Genomic DNA, 23,965 nt, shown 5'->3' with positions numbered 1-23,965 from the left:
AGTTCATCCAATCAAGTAGTAGACAAGCTAAAAAGGTAGCACTTATGGGGGCTTGTTTTCTACATTCTAAAAGGTTATTTACTCCAAAAGTTTAAGTTTCTATATAAATTTGGTTGGGGATTATGCCGTAAATCCCAATGATTTAATTTATATCTATGTTGTCATTTAAAAGTTTGTAATGGATATAAATTGTTATTCATTTATTAAACTATTTGAGCATATGGCATATTGTTGGGGATCATGCACGTACAGGTAAGCGCATAGGAATATGGATCCCAGGAATTTTTTATTTTTATTTTTTTTCAAGATAAACAATGCTAGATTAAATAAATAAACAAGTTCAGGCTACTTACAATTCAAATTCGGCCTCTCCTAAGCATTTAGGGCTACTTGATTTTGGTTGAGTTGCTCCTTGCATGTTGAATGATCAAGAACACATTCTTAATGTTCTTTAGTGTAAAGATCAAGAAATTAAATAGGGAGTTTAACGATTAATAAATCATATTTACTAAATAGGATGGATTAATATTAGATTTTAAGTGATATTTGTATGATGGAAATAAAATAAATCTAAGATAAAATAATAGACTTAGAGTAATAATAATAATGAGTCCTAGTTGAATAAATAATTAATTATATAGGTAGAATGTAGTTAAAGTAAATGTGGGGTTATATATTAATTAACAAATGATAGAAATAATGTTAGATGGGGTCTTGCTGTAATTTATGAAAGTAGAGACTTTTTTTTTTTTTTTTTTTTTAAGGGATCTTGTAATATCATTAATTAACTAGCAAAATAAGCTCAGAATTTACAAGTCCTGACTGACATGTCGGGTAAGACTCAAACCACACTTTATTTTGCTCAGAAGAAATAGCAAATTTTGCAAGAGTGTGTGCCACCCTATTACCTTCCTGTTTTACTTGAGAAACATCCCAAGACCCAAAACCCTGAAGTATGGAACGAGTGTCCAGAATAAAATTTTCATACTTGCCAACGCTGTCTTCAATGTTGTTAAAAGAGTTAGTGATTTCTAAAGCATCACCCTCCAAAAGAATTGTTTGAATACCCAGAAAGAGCCCAAATTCCACTGCTTGGCACGCACCGTAGGCCTCTGCAATTGTTAAGTCCATAATATGTATCGAACACAAGGAAGCAACTACTCAACTGGCTGAATCCAGTGCAACAACTCCCACGCCAATCATTTTCTTTCAGCGACTGACTGATGAGTCCCAGTTCACTTTAATCACAGACCCCATTGGATGAGACCACTCAGTTGTTGGAGGACTGAGACCGAGATCGACATTTGATAGCTTGCCTTCACTAGATTTCCAAATTCTTCTAGATCTTCAACTGCACATTTCATCGAGCAGATGGGAGGCACAAGCTCTCCTTTAAAAACCCGTTAATTCCTCCTAAACCTTATGTTCTGAGCAATCATAATCATTAATTCGATCTCCTCCTTCTCCAATCTGGAATGCAATTTCCCAAATAAATCCACAAAACTAGTCTCCATCACCGAGCACTTCTAGATTCGAACTGGACTCTCATTCCACACTGCCTTAGCTGCTTCACGACTCCAAATGACATGGACAGTAGATTCGGCTTCTGTTCCACACATGGAATAGAGAGGATCATCAACAATCCTGCGTCTACATAAATTATACTTCGTGGGCAGAATCTCATTGCATGCTCGCCAAAGAAAAAGCAAGACATTCCGTGGAAGATGCAACTCCCAGAGTTTCTTCCACAATGGTGTAGCCAAAGCTGCAGAAAAGTTATTTCATTGTGAGCTTGATTGACGTTCAATTTCAAGATGATATGCACTCTTTACTAAAAAATGCCATGTTTTTGTGCCTACCCAGATCACCCGGTCTTGCATACACCGAGGAGAAATAGCTATGCTACATATTTGTTCTACAATATTGGTTGCGAATAATTGCTCAACTACAGGTAAATTCCACCAATTCACAGTAAAATCAATTGAATCACTTACTTTGGCCTCTGGATTTATTCCTGGAATTGGAATTTGAATCTTGTGTGAAAAAGTAATTGGTAGCCATTTATCCCCCATAATTTTAATATTCGAACCATCACCAATCCTCCACATAATACCATCTCTGAGGAGTTGTTTGGAACCCCAAATGTTTCGCCATGTATAAGATGGCTTAGCACCCAATGAAGAGCTTAGAAAATCACCTTCTGAAAAGTACTTCTCCTTAAACACCCTTGCTGCCAGTGTGTGTGGAAATTTGAGTAAACGCCAACCCTAATTTGTAAGAAGAACTGTATTGAAACTGACCGAATCTCTATAACCCAGCCCTCCTTCCAATTTCTTCTTTCCCATACCCTTCGAAGACATCGAAGGAATTTTAGATAGGTTTTCCTTGTGTCCTTACCAAAACTAACCCATCATCGCATTTATCACCTTGCATAGTGTCTTTGGAAGCCTAAAGACACTCATTGTATATGTGGGGATTGCTTGAATGACCGATTTGAGAAGAACTTCCTTCTCGGCATGGGAAAGGAACTTCTCCTTCCATCCGTTTATCCTATTCCAAATCCTACCCTTTATGCCATTGAAAGTAGAGATCCTAGATCTTCCAATTAGAGTTGATAAGCCAAGGTGCTTCTCATAGTTTGCTGTTGAGTTGAGACCCGTACCATTTAGGATTAAAATCCTATCATCCATCCAGGTATTGTGGCTGAAATATAATGATGTTTTCACACGATTTAGTTGCTGCCTTGTACTGCCCAAGAAGCTGATGTATGTGGTCCCATTCTCTTAAATTTACACTACAAAATAGGAGCCTATCATCGGCAAAGAGGAGATGGTTGATCCGAATACCTCCTCTAGAAATGGCAATGCCCTTAATAGAGCCTTCACATGCTAAATGTTATATCATTGTTGACATTGCCTCCACACATAAAATAAAGAAATAAGGCGATAAAGGATCACCTTGACGTAAACCTAGAGTCGGGATAATTTGACCAAAAGGCTATCCATTTACAAGAATAGCATAGGATACCGTACGGACACAAGACATCAAAAGGTTGACCCACCGATTGTCAAATCCAAGCTTCCTCATCATCTCTTCCAAAAAGTCCCACTCAAGCCTATCATAGGCCTTGCTCTGCTCATATCCAATTTCATGGCCATGAAACCCTCCCTTCCCTTTAACCGCGTATCCATAGCACGTAATGTTTCGAAAGCCACCGAAACATTGTCCATAATGAGCCTTCCCGGAATGAATGCGCTTTGTTCCTATGAGATGATATGGGGCAACACATGTTCCAACCAATTGGCAATGGCTTTTGAAATTATTTTATAAAGCACATTGCAGAGACTAATTGGTCAAAACTCGGTCACACTTGTAGGATTTGCCACCTTAGGAATTAAGCATATGTTAGTGACATTCAACCCAGCTTCTATAGACCTTCCATTTAGAACTGATGAAGCTGCCCGAGTCACCTCCTTGCCCACAACAGCCCAAGATTTTTGACAGAAACCTGTTGAATACCCATCTGGACCCGGGACTTCAAAGAATGCATTTGGAAAAGGGCCACCCGAACTTCCGCCTCCGTAAAAGGTTGAAGAAGACTTTGGTTCATAGTTGGAGTAACCCGGCCATTCACAAATTGTAAACAATTTGAAATGCCAGTAAGGACTTTAAAATAAAAATACAATCCCCACTTACCATGTGTCAGTCCATGGTTGGCTGGGAGAAAATTGCCTTATCTTCTCCCTTCATTCCCCAATCACGTCTCTCTCCTTCTTCTTCCTTTTCTTTTCTTTCTTCCTTCTCCTTTCTTCTTTTCTTCTACAGCACGCACATAGCCCCCCCTGTTTCATGCAACTCATGCCCCTTCCCCCTCTTCCTTCTTCCTCTCTTCGTCTCTCTCTCTCTCACACACACACACAAACCCGTGAGAGCAATTGAGAGGGAGATATACGCAGAGATGGAGTGAAACCTGTGATGTTCCAAACCATGTGAGAGTACGAAATGCAGAAAATTCGTGGGTGAGATTCCTCCTCCTTCTCGTCTTTGATTTTACTTGTATTTCCTTAATTTTTGGTTGAACCGAATGGGTCTTCCTCTTTGGGGTTTTTGTAGCTACCGGTTAAAGAATGTTCAAAGGGTATTTTAGTTTAGATGATTTCTGTTGATTGAGTTGTGATTCTCGGTGGTTTGGTTGTATGGATGCAATGTTGGGTGCTTATTATGATTTGATGATGTTTTCTTGAGCCTTGTTGATGGAATTTGGTTATGAATGAGGGGTGATTTGGAGTATGTTGCTGGATGATTTCTTTGTCTTGGATTTGCAGATTTGAGGTAATGTTAACCGAAAACTAAGTTAGGTATGGTGGATTTCGGTGCAGTTTTTATGGGATAGATCTATATAGTTTTGGGGGTTTTCATGGATTGCTAGTCGAATGGGTATTTGATTTGCTAGAATGGATTAGTTTTTGGGTAATGTAGTTTTAGTTAGTTTGGCTTGTTATGGATTGTTGGGTGATGTATGTTTTTATGACTAAATGAGAAGTTGATTCTAATGAGTATAGTAGGATTTTAAAGTATTGATTGGAGTAAAGTTTAGTTGATTATGATACAGGAATAAATAGGTATTCCTATGTGATTTTGTAGAAAATCTATTGGTATCTCACTTAGGAGTTACGAGTTCATTTAAATATGGTTTGAGTTGATTTTTGTATGGGTTTGGATGTTTGGTTGGTATAGGGCCGAGTATGTATGTGTTAATGTGATATGAGATTTAGTGTTGGCTTGATGGTGTAGAGTTTGAAGTTAATGTATTTATATCCTTTTGGGTAACTGGCAAATACTGTTGAAATAATGAAGGTTTGATTGTGGTAACTATTATCAAGAATTATGGATGTCTTTGGTGTTTGATTTCAAGTGAAGGGAATTAAGTTGGAATTGTTTGTATAGATACTAAAATGTGAATAGGTCTTTATGATGGTTGGCTAAATGAGAAATGAGAATCAAAGCATAGGAGTAAAGGACATAAGAAGGACATAAGATATATAGTAAGTAAATAAATGGATATAAAGGAAATACAAGAATTGATAATCGAGATAGTTAAATAAACATAGATAATGAGTTAGATGTTGAAATATAAACATAACTAATATTGGAATAGAGTTCATAAGAAATATGGATTATTAATAAATCAATTCTTAGCATAATATTTAGCTTTAAGTCTATGTATATGCCTCAAGCTTTAGTAACGATATATTACAAATGTGATTATAATCTAGTTTAATAAGAGTTAATAAATTGATATGTTAAATAAGATTAAAGTCCTAAATCTAAACTACTTGGAAGGTTAGAAACTAATAAGAGTAAAGTACTAGATGTAGTGATTAAGGTGAAAAGAATATAGAGTTTGTTAGTATTTTGGTCTCATTCTGTGTTTTGGACAAAATCACTTGTGTGTAAAGACGCTTCACAGGGATTTTACTATTCAAAAAAGCTTCAGAGTCAGAAGATTTTCAGTTCCCTGTCAGCCGTCCGGACGATCGAGCCATCCCGTCCGGACGCCCATCTGTCACTGTTCCATTCGACCAGACGACGTGCCATACCGTCCGGACGACGTGTCTCTCCATCCGAACCTTCCACTATGTTGAGAAGGTTCTATCCAGCTTGAATCCATCTGGACGTTTCAGCAGCACGTCCGGACGCCTCTCAATACTCGAACATTTCAGATTCTTTCCAAGTTCCAATAAAGGGAAGATCGATCAACCGTTCGGATGATGTGGTATCTCGTCTGGACGCGCGTCTCCCTAAGGCAAGAATCGTAATTCAAATATCACCGTCCGAACGTCTGACAGCTGTGGTCTAGGCGCGCGTTCATCAAAGAAGGAAATTGCCGATTCAACTTCAACTGTCCGGACGACTACCTTCCATGGTCCGGACGCACGCACATCAGATATGGAAATTGCGTGTTGAAGTTCAGCCGTCCGGACGCTCATCCTCCTTGGTCCGGATACTCGAAGCCTTATAAGGAAATTACTTGCAGCGGACGTGCGACCGTCCGGACGATGTGCCATCCCGTCCAGACAAGGCTCTTAAACAGGAAAGATTTTCCCGCGAAATTTTCAGAAAATCTTGTCGCACAGTTGTCCGTCTGAACGGCCCATGTCCACCGTCCGGACGGCACCCAGGTATATTTTGTCTGACGTTCATTTGAGCCCCCAGCCTATAAATAGAGGCCCCTGGGCATTGAGAACCGCAAGAATTCGGTATTGAATTCCACAAGAGCACAGAGAAGTTCAAGATCCCTTTGAAGCCGTTTCAAGTGTGCTGTGCTACAACTGAAGTCTATCTTAGAGGTCGGCTCTAAGGTAAGGAATTCCATTGAAGACCTTTTCAAGTAGGAGACCTGGTTGGGAAGCGTTCGTGTTGGGTTACACGTTAGAGAGCAAGGTGCGACCACTGCATCGGTACATGTGAGTGTTACTATCTTGTATCTACCTTCGTCTTCTGAATAGTGGAATTCTTGGGCTTGGCTGCTCCAGAGTGGTTTTTCTCTTAATTGAGTTTCCACTTCATCAACAAAAACTGTGTCTTTTATTTTCCGTTGTGCTTGATTTTTGTTGACACTTGTTGCACACACTTTATTTTTAGAAGTCAATTTAAATTTTCAGTAGGTATCAGAGCTTGGTACACTCTGAGAAGATTAAATTCTTGAGTGCCATTTACTTTTGACTTTTATTTGCTACTATGTCTCAAACACTTAATTCTGTTTCTACCTTCAATGGTACGAACTATGGCTATTGGAAAGCTCTGATGCGATTCTTTTTAAAATCTATTGACTGTTGGAATATTGTTGAAACTGGTTGGACTAAACCAGAGGATACAACACTCGAGACTGTCCCTCTGAAAAACGCCCGACTTTCAAATGATAAAGCCCTCCATGCTCTATGCCAAGCACTTTCTCCTTCTGAATTCGCCAAAATTTCAAACTGCGAATCAGCCAATGAAGCATGGAAAATCTTGCAAACAACATATGAAGGCATGAAACTTGTTAAATCTGCCAAACTTCAAATGTTGATTTCAAGATTTGAAGAAATTAAGATGTTGGAAGAAGAGACCTTTGGAGAGTTTTACTCCAAGATGAGTGACCTGAGGAACTCCATGGTGAGTCTAGGGAAACCTATCTCGGATGTAAAACTCATCCGAAAGATTCTAAGATCTTTGCCTGGGCATTTCAGAATCAAGGTGACTACCATTGAAGAAAGCAAGGATCTTGAGGAGATGAAGACTGAAGAGCTGGTGGGATCTCTTCAAACATATGAGCTGTCTCTGCCCCTGGTCAAGAAGTTGAAGACCATTGCTCTAAAGGCTTCCAAGAAGAAGGAAGAAGCATCATCTGAAGATGACTCTGAGGATGAAGAAAAGGCTGTGGCTATGTTAGCCAAAAATTTCAGAAGACTGATGAAAGGTGATCGGTTCAAAAAGAAGTTTTCTGAAAGAGTAAAGAAATCTCGCAAAGAAGCTGAACCTGAGGAAAAAGATAAGAAAGATCCCAGAGGACCCCGATGTTTTGCATGCTCAGGCTTTGGGCATATCCAGGCCGATTGCGGGAATCTTAGAAAGGGCAAGGGAAAGTATACAATGTGACTCTCAGTGATGAGTCAGAAGAAGACGCTCTAGAGTCTGAAAAATTTATGGCCTTTGTAGCCCCACATGTTAAAGAAGAAGACTCTTATTACTCGGAGCATACCGATAATGAGGAAGAGCTTAAGGAGGCCTACAAGACACTCTACATAGAGTATGAGAAGCAGAGGGAAGGCCGAAAGCAGCACCTGAATGATCTAAACAGTTTTTAAACCGAGAAGAGTTCATTCTTGCTTAAAGTACAAGAGCTCGAGGAAAAGCTACTAGAGACACAGCTCCAGCTAGAAAGAGTTACTTATGAGAAGCTGACCCGTATGCTGTCCATCCAGAAGAGTCCAAATGACAAGACTGGCCTCGGGTATGTAGCTCCCTCTTCTGATATTCCTTCTTCCTCAAAGACTGTGTTTGTGAAACCTACAATCCCAGAGCCTCCTCCCACTATTGAAGATAAAAAGAAGGAAAAGGTCAACGATGATGTTCCAGGCATTCAGGAGCCTCATTCCATCAGAAGACCTCCCATTTGCCATCACTGCGGTCTCAGTGGGCATGTTCGCCCTCACTGCTCTCTCCTGAAAGCACAAAAGGCCAAAGCCAAGCAAGAAGTGCCCAGACAAGCTCAATATGGCACTAGACCTGCGGCTCAGCATCGAACTCCATGGCATCAGGCACCTCACCAAGCACCAAGGTATCATTATCAAGCCCCTTGGTCTCATGCTCCTCAGCATCAGCGGCCTCAGCAGCGGTTTGTACCAGCCAATCAGAGTGGCACCTACAAGAGCAAACCCAAGCAGTTTAGAAGGCCTCAGAAGATGAAAGAAGAGCAATAGTCCAGTGAGCCTCCTATCTGGATGCAGAACATGATGGAGTGGATGATGCAGTCCTGCCAGCAACCACCCACTGGAAGGCAGGCTTAGGTTGAGAAGGACAGCTACCCCATGAGAGGGTACAGACGCACATAGCAGTTTCGGGTGTTTGTGCCTAGAATTCAATTCCTAATCCTATGGCATCAGGTTTGATTGCTTATTTTACTGTTATATTTGCAATCTAGGAACAAGTGGTATTCTTATTTTTGCCCCCTAGTTCGGTTTGGAGACCTTTGTAGGTGTTTATTGGGGAAGACAGAAAAAGCAGGTCGAGCGACTATTTTTCTGTATTGGCATCACCAGGTTTGATTTTGCCTTGCATATGATGTTTTTCCATATTGCATTTTTTAATTAAAAAAAAAAATTGGGAGAATTTACAAGATAATTTTTTTTCCTTGGCTTATCAGATCATTGCATGTATTTTCTCTTGATATCTCAATTCCTTGGGTGTTAATTTATTTTGTTTAGATATAATTGAGAGTTTTTGACTATGATTTGCCAAGTGTTTTTCCTGTATATGCAAAAATTGGATAGTTTCTTTTCTCATGCGATGAAAAATGTGCACTATCCACAGCTCCCCTATAAGGTACATCTTTCCTTCACTGACTTTTCGTTTCTTGAAACTCTAGAAAAGAGAAGAAATTTTTGATAGGATGACCAAATTGACCACATGCTAGTTGAACCTAGAGCCTATAAACTCTGGCACTCCCTATAGTTTGCAGCACCATAAGAAACAAGCAGTTAATCGTATGAAATCTATGCTTTACAGTATATATTCTCTGCTTATGTGCTACATTTGCTTTATGCCTTGCCCTTTACGTGCAAGTAAAACATTTACGTTGTCCTTCATGGTACAAGTAAATCATTTAGGTGCTGCATCTCAGGGGGGGTGTATCAGATGAGGGTGGCTAGGCCCTAGTAAGTTATATGGTTTGACTTTTGGCTTATCTTCCAGTTATTTTCTCTCTTGTCTAGAAAATCTAGTTACTCTCTGTCATGTCATCGAAAGTCTTACCTTGATGGTTTTTGTCTTCACACACACACGCATTGCATGAGTTGAGGTGACTAGTTGAATTTTGCATGTGCAAGAACTTATTTGTGCTAATTGAATTCTCAACTCTCTTTTATATCACTACTTAGTATTGAGATGTTCTCTGATTGTGCTATCAGTGGTTTATACATGCGTGTTCTGAAACTGACTTTGAAAATTTTGATTTCTGTGAATTTTTCTCAATCTTTCTGTTGTTTTAGTGTGAAGCGTCCGAACGGTCTCTATTGACGTCCGGACGAGTTAGTGGTCCGGACGGTACTCTTTTGGAGTCTGGACGGGAATGGAGCCCAATCGTCGGGACGGGACCTGTTTGAGTTTGGACGCTCACGTCAACCACTGAGCGGACGGTTTGTAAAACTGTAGGATGCGTACGACCTGTCCGTATGTTCCCAATGTAGCGCGCGTCTAGACGGGGACCCCATAGAGGCTATATATAGCTCAGTTGACCGCATTCTCTTCTCCATACCCCACATAATCTCCTCTTTTTGGCATTTTGTAAGTGAGTGTTTTTGGAGTTATTGGAGTAATTTCATCCTTGTCTTTTTTGCATTCTCAATCCATTCCAGGTATTTTTCTAGCCTCTCTCTCTCTTTTTAATTTTGGAATTATGTGATGCATATCTATTTTTTTGGGAGTACTTGTGATGATTTTTTTTAGGACTAATATTGTGATACACTGTCCAGAATCATGTCAGCCGGCAGTCCACCTCGCAGGATCCGTCAGAGGACTATGGAAGATAGAGCTGCAATCCAGGCCAAAATTATGGACCGCACTGTCATTGATGAGTGGAACGTTATTCGATCTAATATCATGGTGCCACCACTAGACAACATTCTTGACATTATCCAGACTTACAGTTGGGGATATCTCCATAATTGTGCATGTGTGGTGTACACCAGACTGGTGAAGCTTTTCTACGCCAACCTGGAAGTGGTGCAGAACGATGATCATGGAGTGGTGCTTCAGTCCTCCGTGGCAGGCCACATCATCACTGTTGATCCCCAGGTCATCAGTCACATCATCCGAGTCCCAGTGCTCGAGATTTCAACCATCCCATACAATGAAGTGGTGCTTCCTCCTTCTCTAGATGATCTCAGGGAATTCTTCCATGCCGTTCCCCATGGCAAGGAGCGCTCTACCTCCATCAGGATTGGCGCTTTGTCTCCCTCCCACCGCATGCTGGCCAAGATCATTCAGCAGAACATCTGGCTTGTTGTTCGGCACAGTGATCTGATCCTGAAACGGGCCCAGTTCATCTATACAGTCCACCTCCGCTTGCCCTTTTGCCTGTGCAAGCACATTCTAGGTGTTATGACGGAGGCCTGTGATAAGGGAAATGCTGGTCTTCCGTTTGGCTGCCTGATCACTCAGATTATTCTTCAGTCAAGAGTCAATGTCACTGGTGAGCCAAAGATGAAGATACAATAGCCCATCCGCAAGCAAACCCTGATGAAGTCCAATGCGCAGCTGCGTAGGGCTAACTCCGATGATGAGGTGCCCGTAGCTGCTGCCATGCCTGTTGGATTTCCAGAGATGGCTTCATCCTCCCAGACCGTCCCGCCCTCTGAGCTGGAGGTCAACTATTCCCAGATCATGGAGGCCCTTGCTGCCATTTAGGGGGGGATGAGCAATATGCAGGTATCCATGTCCTCCATGCAGCAGACCATCACTTCTATGCAGCTAGAAGTGCACTCCATCAACCTGCAAGTAGAGCAGAACCAACTGGACCTTCAGGAGTGCCTGAAGTTTCATCACCCTAGCACCAGTGATGATGAGGATGATGCAGATCGGACTCAACCCATGCCAGAGGATGTTTGATTTCCCTCTGTTTTTATTGTCTCCTTTTTGTGATATTTTGAGACTTTTTGTTGTTTTCTGTTAATTTTTTTAAACACTTAAACTTATAATACTCTGTTTCCCGGGTCCTTCTGAGACCGTTAGGGGGAGTAATTTTTATGACAGTTGGTTTTTATTACTCTGTTTTACCATTTGACTCTTTGTGACAAAAAGGGGGAGTAACTGTTATTTTTGGACCGGGAATGTATTTCTAAACCGGTCAAGTGATTTTTGTCCCAGAATGGCCAAAGGGGGAGGTTGTTAGTATTTTGGCCTCATTCTGTGTTTTGGACAAAATCACTTGTGTGTAAAGATGCTTCACAGGGATTCTATTATTCAGAAAATCTTCAGAGTCAGAAGATTTTCAGTTCCCTATCAGCCGTCCGGACGATCGAGCCATCCCGTCTGGACACCCATCTGTCACTGTTCCATCCGTCCGGACGACGTGCCATACCGTCCAGACTCCAGACAGACCAAGCATCATCCATCCGGACGACGTGTCTCTCCGTCCGGACCCTCCACTGTGTCGAGAAGGTTCTATCCAGCTTGCATCCGTCCGGACGTTTTAGTAGCACATCCGGACGCCTCTCAGTACTCAAACAGTCTAAGATTCTTTCCAAGTTCCAATAAAGGGAAGACCGATCAACCGTCCAGACGATGTGGTATCCCATTCGGATGTGCGTCTCCTTAAGGTAAGAATCGCAATTCAAATATCACCGTCCGGACGTCTGACAGCTATAGTCCGGACGCGCATTCATCAAAGAAGGAAATTGTCGATTCGACTTCAACCGTCCGGACGACTACCTTCATGGTCCGAACGCACGCACATCAGATCTGGAAATTGCGTGTTGAAGTTCAGCCGTCCGGACGCTCATCCCCCATGGTCCGGATGCTCGAAGCCTTATAAGGAAATTACTTGCAGCGGACGTGCGACCTTCCGGACGATGTGCCATCTTGTCCGGACAAGGCTTTTAAACAGGAAAGATTTCCCTGGGAAAATTTCAGAAAATCTTGTCTCACAGTTGTCCGTCCGGACGGCGCCCAGGTATATTTTGCCTGACGCTCATTTGAGCCCCCAGCCTATAAATAGAGGCTCCTGGGCATTGAGAACTACAAGAATTCGGTATTGAATTCCACAAGAGATCAGAGAAGTTCAAGATCCCTCTGAAGCCGTTTCAAGTGTGCTGCGCTACAACTGAAGTCTATCTTAGAGGTCGGCTCTAAGGTAAGGAATTTCATTGAAGAACCCTTCAGGTAGGAGACCTGGTTAGGAAGCGTTCATGTTGGGTTACACGTCAGAGAGCAAGGTACGACCACTGCATCGGTACATGTGAGTGCTACTATCTTGTATCTAGCTTCGTCTTCTGAATAGTGGAATTCCTGGGTTTGGTTGCCCGGGAGTGGTTTTTCTCTTAATTGAGTTTCCACTTCATCAACAAAAACTATGTCTCTTTTATTTTCCGCTGTGCTTGATTTTTGTTGATACTTGTTGCACACACTTTATTTTTAGAAGTCAATTTAAATTTTTAGAGTTGTTATGTCTAATACAATCTTAAGTCAATAAGTATATATAAGTGATGGAAATACATAGTAGGCTTAGAGTTCATTTAGTGGTGTAATTAGATAATTAATGTGTTTAGATAATTAAGTGTATATGGACCGAATACACTTAGTTAGCTTAAGTGGATAAAAAAATTATAAGGCTTAATAGTTAAGAATGATAATAAGTTAATTTAGTAACTAATTTATCTATCCATTTACACAAAGTACTTAAGTGTATCATGGATTAGGTTTAAGTGTTGTATGTGTGTGTGTGTGTGTGTGTGTGTGTGTGTGTGTGCGTGTGTGTGTGTGTATTGTTAACTTAGTAATTAAATGACAAGCTATAAAAGGGTTAGTAATAGTAATGTAATACAACAAGAATGAATGAGCTAAGGAAAATAAACGCACTTTAGTGTTAATAAACAAGATAAAATATGAACCTAGACCTAAATGTTAGCCTAATAATAGTTTAGGATGCCTAACTAGCTTTAGAAACAAGTGACGCTACGTGTGAGCACGCGGGTAGTTTATGTGTCATAGAGTATTGGTTCAATAGCATAGTCTAATGTTACCAATGTTTACAGGAATGTGTCATGATTGGAGACTTCAATGTGTTCTCCAATATAGAATCCAAGTAATTAGAACACAAAGAAGTATTCGAGTCATGAGTCCTACGCAGCCAAGGTGATATTCTACTCACTGAGAAGCTACTATTTTTATATATTATAGAAATGCAAAATATCTATGTTATTTTATAAATCCGAACCGACTATATTTTGAATATATTTGTTTTGGATGATTTGAATAATTTAGAGTATATTGAAATATATCAATGACAGTTTGATAATAGAATATTGTGTGTGAAGTATGATTTGAATGATTCCAAAGTGTTTGATGAAATATTGGATTGTTTAGTTTTAAGAGAACATTGTTTAGCAAAACATGATTTAACAGCATGATACAGTAGTGAAACATATACTGATCAAGCACAGAGCATAGAGCATACATACAACAGCAGCAAAACGCAGCATACATAGTAAAACAGCAACTTAACAGTAGCAAACCCAGTAAAACAGCAGCAATAGGAATCAAGGCCCACAGTAAACCAGCAACATGCATAGCATATATAGCATTGTTTTTATGAGTGTGTTGTTTTTATGCTATGAGTAGTTTTGCTAGACGTATTAGTATGCATAAGAGTGTCAATGGAAAAGAGCTTATGTATAATTCTATCGGATGGTTGCATGATTTAAATGCATTGAGTTTGAGAGTACGTAGATGATTGCATTGCCCAGAATTAAAGATAATAATGTCCATGTAATACCGCGCGAGTTGTTGTTGTTCTTCAGCTAAGACGTGCTTGTATATTAGAGTCTGACTCTAGTACTCGCATGATCCATTGACGTCCAAAGGCAATAAGTTGATAGGTGTTGGCATGGTGTCATCTAGTTCAGGAGATGTGGATGTCTTAGTACAGCTAAACTAAATGCCATGATTTAATGTTTATAAAAATGCATTGAGCTTCATTGTACTGAGATGTCAGCGTTAGCCAAAGCTTAGTGATATTAGTACGTATGTATATGTGCTTTCAAGCATCGATGTACGAGATACCGGTATTACTATAGCAAGCAAATACTTGTGTCTTAGTATGTTGAGCTAGATACCATTGTTTTATAGCTTAAGACCTATATGTATGTGTATACCCGCAATGGTGCTATCGCGTATGTGTAAGTCTGAGCCATTGATATTAAAGTATTATTGTAGATAGGTCAATATGTAGAAACTTCCAAGCGGTAGATTGGAACTTCTATATATATATGTTCACAACTACATAATATGCTTTAAATGTTTTATATTAGTCAGTGTTTACTATATCAGCTATTGGGGTTTTTCAAACAAAATTTTATGAAATTGGTAGCTGTTATAGTGTACACAAGACTAAAAAGGAAAAATTGGTGTTTTGTGAAAACTCAGTCAGTTTAATATCACTGAGGTCTCGGTATATTTTATACTGAGACGGTGAACTCATTCTTTCACCTATGCGGATGTGGCCACCACCACAACCATGTAGATGTTATTCCTTTACCTGCAAGTACTCCAATCGTAGCTGATGGTTTTGTAGCAGTGTATTTGGGATGTTATGACTAAAACTCGTCGCGACGGTCGTAATTGCTGGTCCACCGATGTCCATTATTTTATAGGTTTGGTATATGGCTTGTGACGCTTGTGTCACTTATTCTTTGTAAAGCCATTCTTGTTATGTAACTAATATACTGATAAGACTTGAATAGATAGATGTTATGTGGCTCTTTGTTGTAATCAGTTTGTAATAGAGGATTATGATGTGATTTCCGCTATTCAGGTTTATGTTTTATGCTGCATTGATAGATAGATGTTATACTCTGATTTACCAGGTACATATTATGGGGTATGTACCATATGTGGGCTTTGCAACAAATCGTCGTGCCACTGTGAAGATCCATTTGTATTTTTAAGAGATTAATGTTTATGCAAATGATTTGTATAAAAATAAAAAATAAAAAAAAATAGGTCATCACATTAGGGTTCTTGATCAAAAACCTGTAGATCTTATCTTTAATGACTGAATATGACCGTCAGTTTGGACTCACAAACTTTGATATAGTGAATTGGTGAATAATGCTTCACTATAGGCCCTCTATTTATAGACTTGGATTTACACTCCTGATAGGGTTAGTAGATAAACTGGAGCTGTAGCAGAGATAGGATTGGAATCATAGTAGAACTAGAACTCCAATCCCTACTCTATAAGGTGCACGACCAAGGGGAAAAAATTATTCGCCATGCCTCTACATCACACGGCCATGAGGAGAGAATATTCTCTGCATGTGTCTAGGACTAGGGTTAGAACCCTAGCCCATTGAACCAACTCTTAAGCATGGGCTTGTGTTTTATCTCCAAGGCCCAATGCACTTTTAATTGTTGGAAATTGGTTTGCAAAAACAATATTGCGCAGCAGAAAATAAAATTTCCAAATCCAAGAACGAACTTTATGAAGAACAGGTGAAGAACGATGCTATTTTAAACTTAAACTACAAAGCAAAACACTTGCATGAACGTGTTTAAAATTAAATGGCCACTCATTGGCTTTATGGACAAGATTAAGCTCCTTGCTCCTTGAAGAACGTGTGATGAACCTTCAGATATTCTCACTAATGGCTAATGATAACTAAGAGAGTGGGCTCTCAACTTGCTCTTCAAAATTGAACTCAAGAATATTAGTTCTTAGTAAAAACTAAAGAACTGTAGTAGTTGCTCATTTTCTAAAAAGCTACAAGCATATCTATTTATATGATCTGAATACTATGAGAGATGGAGATTTAAGCAATGTGGGACAAGTTGTAGCAGAAGTTCTAGTCGAACTAGAACTTCTCTAGTAGTGGACGGCTAGGGCTAGGAAAACTCTAGCCTTCCACTCCTTGGAACTGATGCATGGGGCCAAGGAATAATTCCTTGGCCCATGCATCAACTGCAATCCTTACCGGTTTGGGTATTATCCCAAAGCTCAATCTCCCTCTTGCATCTAATGCACAGTTTCTCTCTAGCACATGTTTTTAATTAAATAAAAACCCTGACCTGGTTAAATTAAATCAGCTTGGTGAAGGACCTAAAGGAAAATAAAACCTAGCCAAAATAATTTTAATTTTTCCAGTCACTATTTAATTACAATTGATTCCTCTAAACAATTGTAAAATCAATTGTAATTGCACTCTAGTTTATATTTTTTTGATTAAAACAATGAATCAGTTAAACTTACTTAATTTTGACTTTTGATTCCTCCATCAAATCATCTGTAATAGAATTAAAGCCAAGATAATGCCTTAATTCTCTACTTCTTTTTCCTTGAGTCCAGCAAATTTTGAGTATTGAACTATTCATGATTGAGATTAGTTTTTGAAACCTCATGACTATGTGTTAAGTTCAATTTACACTAGTTGAATCTTGTGATATCTCATAATGCCATGTTAGTAGCTTAATTTTTAATTCCCTGAAATTGTGAAGATGGAGTTTGTTTTATGGGATAATTACACTTAACCCCCTTGATTTATCCACGATGTGGCGATTTACCCCCCAATGTACCAAAATTGGTACATAACCCCCCCGAACTTGCCAACGTGTGGCAAAATCAACCTTCCGTCCAATCGACCGTTCGTTTGGACGGAAAGTCGGTCACGTGCAAGTCACGTGACTTGGGGAGGGTCTCTGTCTTAAACGGTCACGTGACTTGCACGAGACCGATTTTCCGTCCAAACGAACGGTCGATTGGACGGAAGGTTAATTTTGCCACACGTTGGCAAGTTCGGAGGGGTCATGTACCAATTTTGGTACATTGGGGGGTAAATCGCCACACCGTGGATAAATCAAGGGGGTTAAGTGTAATTATCCCTTGTTTTATTAAGCTTGCTAATGAATGAGAATCATTGTTTTTGTGCCACTTCAATCTTACGGATAACATGATCTTGCATAATGTTTGTGTGTATCATCTCTGGTAAACCCTCACGAGATATCAAGAGACTTCACTCGTCCACTAGGGAGGCCTAAGGGTTTATAAGACTTGTTGCATACGCTAAATGCAGTTGTACATCCCACGAAAGAATGATTTATCTTGTTGTTTTCTAGTTTTCTTTCTGTTTTGTATTGCTAAGGGACTAGCAATATGTATGTTTAGGGGTGTGATATGCGCCGAATGTTGCACATTCAAGCCCCTTAACTTATATATGTTAATTCCTTAGCATTGTTATTTGTTTGATTTTGTGTTGTTTTATTGTTTTTCGGGTTTTAAATAAACATGAAATTGATTCCATTGATTTTGGACTTAAAGCACACTTTGCGAAGACCTAGAAGATATGGTTAAGTTTAACCAATCATAATTAAGGACATATATGATGTGGTTAAGTATAATCAAATCAACGAAAGGATAAAATCGAAAATTCTCCAATAAGAGTCAAAATCGGATTGGATTCAAATTTGGATTCTGCACATGTCTCAGTGTTTTGACCATTATTAGTTTTTGTGTTGGCTACATTATGTTGGACAAAATCACTTCTATGTAATGTTGTTGCTTTCACAGGGATGCTGCTTTATCCAGAGTCTACTCTTCAGCTATGTTCTTCAAGAAGATTCTGTGAAGTTTTTAAGGAAGTTCATTTTGGTTCCCAGTCAGCCGTCCAGACGACGTGGTATTCTGTCCGGACGCTCATCAATCAGCAACATCTGTCCGGACGACGTGGTATTCTGTCTGGACACTCATCTGTCAAAGCATCATCCGTTCGAACGACGAGAACTTTCCGTCCAGACGCCCATCAGTGTCTAGAAGCTTCAAACAGTTCAAGGTTGCATCCGCTCGGACGTAATGACAAATCGTCCGGCCACTCTTCAGACTTCGAGAAGAATCCAGCGTTCAAGTGCATCCGTCCGGACGACGTGGTTATACCGTCCGGATGCCATTCAGTGTTTGACAAGCATTATGGTTTTTGCCTCAAGACACAATAATTGGAAGACAACTACAACCATCCGGACGATGTGCAATCCCGTTCGGACGATGTCCTCCATAAGGCAAATTATGCATACAAAGTTCAACCGTCCGGACGTCAGTCTTCATGGTCCGGACGATCAAGCATCATATATGGAAATTGCATGCACCAGTTCAACCTTCCGGACATCAGCCTTCAGGGTCCGGACACTCAAAGCCTTATAATGGTAATTACGTGCAGCCGAAGTGCAATCGTCCGGACGCTAGGGCAACACCATCCAAACGCGGCCTTGTTATGGAAGCTTTCAGTGCTACTTTGGAAAGACGGATGCAGTTGATCGTCCGAACGCTCGGTCATGCCGTCCAGACACCCTCCGATATTTTGGACATAATGTTTTATTCAAAAATCGGATTGGGATGAAATTGGCGTCATTGGAAAGCTAACGAAAAATGATGTAAATTGATGGTCTGTACGGCCATTAGAATCATCTGGACGGCCTCCGTCCGAACAGAAACATTAAGCGTTCGGACAACCTTGTAGAATTTTCCAGAATTGCTTTTCGGACACAGAAACAGTAGCCCGTCCGGACAGCCAAGGCTACAATCCGGATGCGCGTGCCAGAGACTATGTTTTACTGTAATTAGGGCTTCTAAAGCCTATAAATAAGGGGTTCTAGGCATGCATTCAACACAGAATTCGGTGGTGAATTCCTTATAGCTTATAGAGGGTGTTTAGGGAGATATTGAAGATCTGCTAGCTCTCTAGCTTTTGCCAGTGTGTGACTTGATAAGCTGTGAAGTCTATCTTAGGGATTGGCCCAAAGGTAAAGGATTCCATTGAAGACCCCTTCAAGTAGGAGACCTAGTTGGGAGGCGTTCGTGTTGGGTTACACGTTAGAGTTCAAGGTACAACCACTACATCAGAGGTATGTGAGTGCTACTACTTTGTAACTACGTTTGTCTTCTGAATAGTGGATATCCTGGATTTGGCTGCACCGAAGTGGTTTTTCTCTTAATTGAGTTTCCACTTCGTCAACAAAATATTTGTCTCCTTTAATTCCGCATTTAATATTTTGTTGCACATTGTTCATACACATTGTTAATTAGAAGTCTCTTTATTTTTCAACCATAAATTTCTGCGTAAGTATCGAATTTCAACAACATTGGTGACGTTGGAAAGCTAATAGAAAATGAAACAAATATATCAGAAATAGGTTTTTCCTAATTCGTAATTTTAGAGACTAAGTTCCAATTTTTCTTGGATTCCTAGGACTTTTAAGCCTCTCCTAGTCTCTGTAAATAGACCCCTAAGTTTTAAGAAAAGGTGTGCTTACCTTTAGACAGAAAATTCTTCTTGGCGGCTTGACAAGTTGAGGAGGAGAAGAACATGGCAGAAAGCCATCCCAGCACCACAATGAACAGCTAAATTCATAATAAGGTGTTGATGTAGCCCTTTCTAAGTAACAATAGTTTAATTGTATTTTAGTTTGTGATTTTTTACATGCATGATGGTTGTATAACTATGAGAATTGATCTTAATGTCTATATTTAATCATTATGAATTTCGTATCTTGTCTTTGAAAGTCTTTTATATTGATTGAACTCAATCCTTCATATTTTTTGTGATTATGTGAATGATTGTTATACAACAGTTTTAATTTATATATGATCAAGAGGGTTAGATTGGACATGCCTAAGGAAAACGGAATGTCCTACGCCCTAGTTTAGTGTAATTTAGGTAGACAATTCGTACCAACCAAAGATGGGTTATACAATTCCATTGATTGTATATATCCTATTAAAGACGTAGCTAATCCATACCTAAGGAAGACGGGTCATACCGCATCTTAGTGGTTAGGTGGACTGTCTATGCTAGCCGAAGATGGATTATACTTATTCTTTAGAGGTAATTTCTTAACTACTCGAGTGAGACGAGCCCTATATCATGCATACTATGATAAAATGAATTTCCCTTATTAATTTATCATTAACCATTGTAATGCGGTGAGTGGGGAAATCAACCCCATATTCTTTCTCTCATCACTACTCTCTTTACATTTATGTCTTTTACTTTTATGTATTTATTTTTAGAAAACAAAAAACAAATCAAACTTCTTTTAATTAAGTTATATTTAATCTCTAAAAACTTGATAGCAATACCTACGTTGTCCTTGAGGTTCAACACCCTCAATATAGCTCTATCCTACAAGGATTCATACTGAAAAACAAAATTGACTTCTAAAAATAAAGTGTGTGCATAAATGTCAACAAAAATTAGCACAGCGGAAAATAAATGACACACAGATTTTTGTTGACGAAGTGGAAACTCAATTAAGAGAAAAACCACTCCGGGGCAGCCGAACCTAGGAATTCCACTATTCAGAAGACGTAGCTAGATACAAGACAGTAACACTCAATTTCCATATCTGCAATGCGCACATCCGAACCATGATATGCAGTCGTCCGAACAGTTGAAGTCGAATCGGCAATTTCCTTCTTTGATGAACGCGCGTCCAAACCACAGCTATAAGACGTCCGGACGGTGATATTTGAATTGCGATTCTTGCCCTAAGGAGACGCGCGCTCGGACAGGATACCACATCGTCCGGACGGTTGATCGATCTTCCCTTTCTTGGAACTTGGAAAGAAATCTGAAACTAATCGAGTACTGAGAGGCGTCCGGACGTGCTGCTAAAACGTCTGGATGGATGCAAGCTGGAATAGAAGCTTCTCGATACAGTGTAGGGGTCCAGACGAAAAGAGCACGTCGTCCAGACTGATGATGCTGGTCTGTCTAGCGGTCCTGACGGTAAGACACGTCGTTCGGATGGATGGAACAATGGACAGATGGGCGTCCGGACGGGATGGCTCGATCGTCCAGAAGGCTGACAGGGAACTGAAAATCTTCTGACTCTAAAGACTCTGAATAGTGGAATCCCTGTTTACAGCATCTTTACACTTAAGTGATTTTGTCCAAACACAGAATGAGGCCAAAATACTAACAAACTCCCCATTTGGCCATTCTGGGTCAAAAATTACTTGACCGGTTTGGAAATACATTCCAGTCCAAAATAAAAATTACTCCCCCTTTTTGTTACAAAGGGACAAAGGGTAAAACAGAGTAATGAGAGAAACCACACAACAATTACTCACCCTAACAGTCTCAGAAGGACCAAGGTAAACAGAGTAATAATATCCACATACATAAACTTTCTAAAATCCAAAACAATAGGAAAATAGAGAAAAGTCTGCAAGTGGCCAAAAAGAGAGGAACAGAAATCCTCCAAGTACCAAATCTGATCAAGTATCGGAGAGAAATCCGTAAAGGCTGGATTTGTACTACTTCGGCTTCTAGCTCGGAAGCCGGGAACCATGGATTGAAAAATCTTCAATCTCTTGATTTTGCAAAGCCTGAAACTGATTATCCGCAGATAATGAGGAGATTCACCACTGAACCTTTGACTGATGTAGATCTGAGGGAATGCTACGGAAAGCTTTGCATGAGCTAGGGAAAAAGCTCATCTCAAAACCCAAGACCTTTGGAAATTTTGAACATCCGACTTCAACCACTGTCAGTTTTCCAAAGGATCCATCTGTCATATATTGAGCTGAGAGTTGCTGGACATCATATTCCTGAAAGGATTTAACATAAATCTATCCAAACATAACACCACAAGGAAATATTAGTTCTTGTTAGTTCCAAAAAGAATGTGGTATTATGACAACTTGCAATTTGGATGCGCATGAATTACACAAGCAAATATAGTAATCCAAATAGCACAGATATAACAATATCCACCCAACACATAGACAAAATAGAATTTCCATGCACTCTATCTCAAGAAAATATCCCAACAAATATTCCAATATTCTAAAAGCACAAAAGCTTAAAAGAATAATGGAAAACACAATGAAGATCATGGGATGAGAAGAGATGTGCAAAGAATGCCAAAATCTCGGGAGAAATCCACAAGGAAAACACACAACATGCCATGACAAATCAATAAAAATGAAAAGATGTGTGTATGGCAGAAAAAGAGACGCAAGTCTTAAACCTGTAGAGATCCTGTCCGGATGTGTCACTTAACCATCCAGATGACAACTGCTAGATCAGCATATGGCCAGATTGCGCTCGTTCGGATGTAAGAGTAGGTCCATCCAGACGCTTCACACTAAAAATTTGAAACTGGAGAAAAATTTGCAGAAAAATATTTTTCTCAAAAGTTAGCTTCAAAACACGCATGTATAATCAACTGATAAAACAGTCAAATAGCATTGCAAAAATATGCAAAGATATAAATGAGAGTTAAGTATTCAATAAGCACAAATTTCCCTGCAGATAGAAATTTTAAATAGATTACTCAACTCATGCAATGCGTGTGTGTGTGTGTGAAGACTTTTCCTAAAAGGTATGAATTCAACTGATATGACAAAAAGCAACCAGATTTTCCAAAAAAGAGAAAATCAATGAAGAAACAGTCAAAAGTCAAACCTTATCTTACTAGGGCCTTGTCACCCTCATCTGATATACTCCCCCTAAGATGCAGCATCTAATTGTTTTACTTGTACCATGAAGGACAAGGTAAAATTTTACTTGCACATGAAGGGCAAGGCATATTTTAGCACATAAGCAGAAAATATACATATATCGTGCAGAATTCATAAAGGTAACTGATTGATTCTTTTGATGCTGCAACCTAGAGAGAATGCCAGAATTTTTAGGTTCTACGTTCAACTAGCATTTGGTCAATTTGGCCATCTTATCGAAAACCTCTTCTCTTATCCAGAATTTCTAGAAACAAAAAGTCAGAGAAGGAAAAGATGTACCTTAGGGGAGTCTTAGAAAGTGCACATTTTCATCGCATGAGGAAAGTAACTATCTATCATTAAGATGCAACAGGAAAACTTAGCAGATATCATGCATAAACTCTCAATCATATATAAGCATATTTAATAAATGCACAATGAACTGAGTTATCAGGCAAAAACACATGCAATATCTGAAATGCTATCAAAAGAAAGAAATAAAGTTCCGCATCTTCTCCCCAATTTTTTTTTTTTTGTTGAAAACCGATAAACAAAATAACAACAAACACATGCTCAGAAAAGGAAATGACATATAATCCCAGCATGTAAGGTAAAACCAAACCTGTCCTTATGGAGAGAGGTTTAGAAATACCAAGATAGAAAAGCAGCCACCTGACGTGCTTTAACTGTCATCCCCAAAAATATCTGCAGATGTTTCTCAAGACAACAAGAGAAAATATAGGGACAAAATAAATGGTTCCTTAAACAGAATGCAAGGCATGAATAAGATATGACAAGATAAATAATGCAATGCAAACATACCTGACATGCACTAGGATTTAGGAACCAAAATCCTAGGCATGGGAAACATCACCTACTAGGTGAGTCAACTCCCCCTCAAGGGGTGAATGGTCTCATCCTTCCTAACCCATACCAGCTTAACCCGTGGCGGTAGCTTGCAGGTTTTGCCTATGTTGTCCATTCTCCTTAGCATAC

The sequence above is a fragment of the Alnus glutinosa genome, chromosome 10 (genome assembly GCF_958979055.1).
Source record: "Alnus glutinosa chromosome 10, dhAlnGlut1.1, whole genome shotgun sequence".
NCBI classification, from domain to species: Eukaryota; Viridiplantae; Streptophyta; class Magnoliopsida; order Fagales; family Betulaceae; genus Alnus; species Alnus glutinosa.
The sequence above is the reverse complement of the archived record's forward strand: the minus strand, read 5'-3'. Positions refer to the sequence as shown.